Raw genomic sequence first — 5295 nt, 5'->3', positions numbered from 1 at the left:
AAAGCCTTCCTCTGGGGGTACTTTTGAATGGGCAAAAGGGGCTCGGAAAGAGTTTTCTGGGGCCCGAGTTTTCAGTCGTCTCCCATGCCGGCTAGGGCTATGTTTAGTGTTGCTCGGAAAGAGCGAACCCGGAGGGTCCAGTTGCATGTGGGGCTGCATAAAGGCTCCCCTGGGGAGTTCAGTTGTACCCAAAGCCTTCCTTTGGGGGCACTTCTGGATGGCTGTGGGGCTTGAAACGCTTTTTCTGTGGCTCGAGTTTTCAGTCGTCTGCCATGCGGGCCAGGGTTATATTTAGGGTTGCTGAGAAAGAGTGAATACGGAGGGTCCAGTTGCATGTGGGGCTGCATAAAGGCTCCCCTGGGGAGTTCAGTTGTACCCAAAGCCTTCCTTTGGGAGCACTTCTGGATGGGTGAATGGGGCAAAAACGCTTTTTCTGTGGCCCGAATTTTCAGTCTTCTCCCATTGCGCCGAGGGCTATATTTAGGTTTGCGGTGAAAGAGTGAACCCAGAGGGTCCAGTTGCATGTGGGGCTGCATAAAGGCTCCCCTGGGGCGTTCACTTGTAACTATACCTTCCTTTGGGGGCACTTCTGGATGGTCCAATGGGAATCGCAATGCGATTTCTGAGCCTGCTTTTTCAGTCTTCTCCCATTGCGCCGAGGGATATATTTAGGATTATGTTGAAAGAGCGAAAATGCAGGGTCCAGTTGCATGTGGGGCTGCATAAAGGCTCCCCTGGGGAGTTCACTTGTACCCAAAGCCTTCCTTTGGGGGCACTTCTGGATGGGTGAATGGGGCTTGAAACGCTTTTTCTGGGGCCCGAGTTTTCAGTCTTCTGCCATGCTGGCTAGTGTTATACTAAGGGTTGCTCGGAAAGAGCGAACCCAGAGGGTCCAGTTGCATGTGGGGCTGCATAAAGGCTCCCCTGGGGAGTTCAGATGTACCCAAAGCCGTCCTCTTGGGGCACTTTTTAATGGGTAAAAGGGGCTCGGAAATAGTTTTCTGTGGCCCGAGTTTTCTGTCGTCTCCCATGCCGGTTAGGGTTATATTTAGGGTTGCTGAGAAAGAGCGAATACGGAGGGTACAGTTCCATGTGGGGCTGCATAAAGGCTCCCCTGGGGAGTTCACTTGTACCCAAAGCCTTCCTTTGGGGGCACTTCTGGATGGGTGAATGGGGCTTGAAACGCTTTTTCTGTGGCCCGAGTTTTCAGTCTTCTGCCATGCTGGCTAGTGTTATACTAAGGGTTGCTCGGAAAGAGCGAACCCAGAGGGTCCAGTTGCATGTGGGGCTGCATAAAGGCTCCCCTGGGGAGTTCAGATGTACCCAAAGCCTTCCTTTGGGGGCACTTCTGGATGGGCGAATGGGGCTTGTCACGCTTTTTCTGGGGCCCGATTTTCCAGTCGTCTGCAATGCAGGCCAGGGATATATTTATTGTTGCTGTGAAAGAGCGAATACAGAGGGTCCAGTTGCATGTGGGGCTGCATAAAGGCTCCCCTGGGGAGTTCGCTTGTACCCAAAGCCTTCCTCTGGGGGCACTTCTGGACGGGCGAATGGGGCTTGAAACGCTTTTTCTGTGGCCCGAGTTTTCAGTCTTCTGCCATGCTGGCTAGGGATATATTTAGGGTTGCTCGGAAACAGCGAACCCGGAGGGTCCAGTTGCATGTGGGGCTGCATAAAGGCTCCCCTGGGGAGTTCACTTGTACCCAAAGCCTTCCTTTGGGGGCATTTCTGGATGGGCGAACGGGGCTTGAAACGCTTTTTCTGTGGCCCGAGTTTTCAGTCTTCTGCCATGCTGGCTAGGGTTATATTAAGGGTTGCTCGGAAAGAGCGAACCTGGAGGGTCCAGTTGCATGTGGGGCTGCGTAAAGGCTCCCCTGGGGAGTTCACTTGTACCCAAAGCCTTCCTCTTGGGGCACTTTTGAATGGGCAAAAGGGGCTCGGAAAGAGTTTTCTGGGGCCCGAGTTTTCAGTTGCCTCCCTATCCGGCTAGGGATATGTTTAGTGTTGCTCGGAAAGAGCGAACCCGGAGGGTCCAGTTGCATGTGGGGCTGCATAAAGGCTCCCCTGGGGAGTTCAGATGTACCCAAAGCCTTCCTTTGGGGGCACTTCTGGATGTTTGAATGGGGCTTGAATCTCTTTTTCTGTGGCCCGAGATTTCAATCTTCTGCCATGCTGGCTAGTGTTATATTAAGGGTTGCTCCGAAACAGCGAACCCGGAGGGTCCAGTTGCATGTGGGGCTGCGTAAAGGCTCCCCTGGGGAGTTCACTTGTACCCAAAGCCTTCCTCTGGGGGCACTTTTGAATGGGCGAAAGGGGCTCGGATAGCGTTTTCTGGGGTCCGAGTTTTCAGTCGTCTCCCATGCCGGATAGGGTTATATTTAGGGTTGCTGTGAAAGAGCGAATACGGAGGGTCCAGTTGCATGTGGGGCTGCATAAAGGCTCCCCTGGGGAGTTCACTTGTACCCAAAGCCTTCCTTTGGGGGCACTTCTTGATGGATGAATGGGGCTTGAAACTCTTTTTCTGTGGCCCGAGTTTTCAGTCTTCTGCCATGCTGGCTAGGGTTATATTAAGCGTTGCTCGGAAACAGCGAACCCAAAGGGTCCAGTTGCATGTGGGGCTGCCTAAAGGCTCCCCTGGGGAGTTCACTTATACCCAAAGCCTTCCTCTGGGGGCACTTCTGGATTGGCGAATGGGGCTTGTAACGCGTTTTCTGAGGCCCGATTTTTCAGTCGTCTGCCATGCTGGGTACGGTTATATTTAGGGCGGCCATGCTGGGTAGGGTTATATTTAGGGTTGCTCGTAAACAGCGAACACGGAGGGTCCAGTTGCATGTGGGGCTGCGTAAAGGCTCCCCTGGGGAGTTCACCTTACCCAAAGCCTTCCTCTGGGGGTACTTTTGAATGGGCGAAAGGGGCTCGAAAAGCGTTTTCTGGGGCCCGAGTTTTCAGTCGTCTCCCATGCCGGCTAGGGCTATGTTTAGTGTTGCTCGGAAAGAGCGAACCCGGAGGGTCCAGTTGCATGTGGGGCTGCATAAAGGCTCCCCTGGGGAGTTCAGTTGTACCCAAAGCCTTCCTTTGGGGGCACTTCTGGATGGCTGTGGGGCTTGAAACGCTTTTTCTGTGGCTCGAGTTTTCAGTCGTCTGCCATGCGGGCCAGGGTTATATTTAGGGTTGCTGAGAAAGAGTGAATACGGAGGGTCCAGTTGCATGTGGGGCTGCATAAAGGCTCCCCTGGGGAGTTCAGTTGTACCCAAAGCCTTCCTTTGGGAGCACTTCTGGATGGGTGAATGGGGCAAAAACGCTTTTTCTGTGGCCCGAATTTTCAGTCTTCTCCCATTGCGCCGAGGGCTATATTTAGGTTTGCGGTGAAAGAGTGAACCCAGAGGGTCCAGTTGCATGTGGGGCTGCATAAAGGCTCCCCTGGGGAGTTCACTTGTAACTATACATTCCTTTGGGGGCACTTCTGGATGGTCCAAGGGGAATCGCAATGCGATTTCTGAGCCTGCTTTTTCAGTCTTCTCCCATTGCACCGAGGGATATATTTAGGATTGTGTTGAAAGAGCGAAAATGCAGGGTCCAGTTGCATGTGGGGCTGCATAAAGGCTCCCCTGGGGAGTTCACTTGTACCCAAAGCCGTCCTCTTGGGGCACTTTTTAATGGGTAAAAGGGGCTCGGAAAGAGTTTTCTGTGGCCCGAGTTTTCTGTCGTCTCCCATGCCGGCTAGGGTTATATTAAGGTTGCTGAGAAAGAGCGAATACGGAGGGTACAGTTCCATGTGGGGCTGCATAAAGGCTCCCCTGGGGAGTTCATTTGTACCCAAAGCCTTCCTTTGGGGGCACTTCTGGATGGGTGAATGGGGCTTGAAACGCTTTTTCTGTGGCCCGAGTTTTCAGTCTTCTGCCATGCTGGCTAGTGTTATACTAAGGGTTGCTCGGAAAGAGCGAACCCAGAGGGTCCAGTTGCATGTGGGGCGGCATAAAGGCTCCCCTGGGGAGTTCAGATGTACCCAAAGCCTTCCTTTGGGGGCACTTTTGGATGGTCCCAGGGCAATCGCAATGCGTTTTCTGAGGCCCGCTTTTTCAGTCTTCTCCCAGTGCGCCGAGGGCTATATTTAGTCTTGCGGTGAAAGAGTGAACCCGGAGGGTCCAGTTGCATGTGGGGCTGCATAAAGGCTCCGCTGGGGAGTTCACTTGTACCCAAAGCCTTCCTTTGGGGGCACTTCTGGATGGGCGAATGGGGCTTGTCACGCTTTTTCTGGGGCCCGATTTTCCAGTCGTCTGCAATGCAGGCCAGGGATATATTTAGGGTTGCTGTGAAAGAGCGAATACAGAGGGTCCAGTTGCATGTGGGGCTGCATAAAGGCTCCCCTGGGGAGTTCACTTGTACCCAAAGCCTTCCTCTGGGGGCACTTTTGAATGGGCGAAGGGATTCGGAAAGCGTTTTCTGGGGCTCGAGTTTTTAGTCGTCTCCCATGCCGGCTAGGGATATGTTTATTGTTGCTCGGAAAGAGCGAACCCGGAGGGTCCAGTTGCATGTGGGGCTGCGTAAAGGCTCCCCTGGGGAGTTCAGTTGTACTCAAAGCCTTCCTCTGGGGGCACTTTTGAATGGGCGAAATGGGCTCGGAAAGCGTTTTCTGAGGCCCGCTTTTTCAGTCTTCTCCCATTGCGCCGAAGGCTATATTTAGTCTTGCGGTGAAAGAGTGAAGCCGGAGGGTCCAGTTGCAAATGGGGCTGCGTAAAGGCTCCCCTGGGGAGTTCGCTTGTACCCAAAGCCTTCCTCTGGGGGCACTTCTGGACGGGCGAATGGGGCTTGAAACGCTTTTTCTGTGGCCCGAGTTTTCAGTCTTCTGCCATGCTGGCTAGGGATATATTTAGGGTTGCTCGGAAACAGCGAACCCGGAGGGTCCAGTTGCATGTGGGGCTGCATAAAGGCTCCCCTGGGGAGTTCACTTGTACCCAAAGCCTTCCTTTGGGGGCATTTCTGGATGGGCGAACGGGGCTTGAAACGCTTTTTCTGTGGCCCGAGTTTTCAGTCTTCTGCCATGCTGGCTAGGGTTATATTAAGGGTTGCTCGGAAAGAGCGAACCTGGAGGGTCCAGTTGCATGTGGGGCTGCGTAAAGGCTCCCCTGGGGAGTTCACTTGTACCCAAAGCCTTCCTCTTGGGGCACTTTTGAATGGGCAAAAGGGGCTCGGAAAGAGTTTTCTGGGGCCCGAGTTTTCAGTTGCCTCCCTATCCGGCTAGGGATATGTTTAGTGTTGCTCGGAAAGAGCGAACCCGGAGGATCCAGTTGCATG

This window comes from Anas acuta, chromosome 26 (assembly GCF_963932015.1).
Source record: "Anas acuta chromosome 26, bAnaAcu1.1, whole genome shotgun sequence".
Lineage (NCBI taxonomy): Eukaryota > Metazoa > Chordata > Aves > Anseriformes > Anatidae > Anas > Anas acuta.
The sequence above is the reverse complement of the archived record's forward strand: the minus strand, read 5'-3'. Positions refer to the sequence as shown.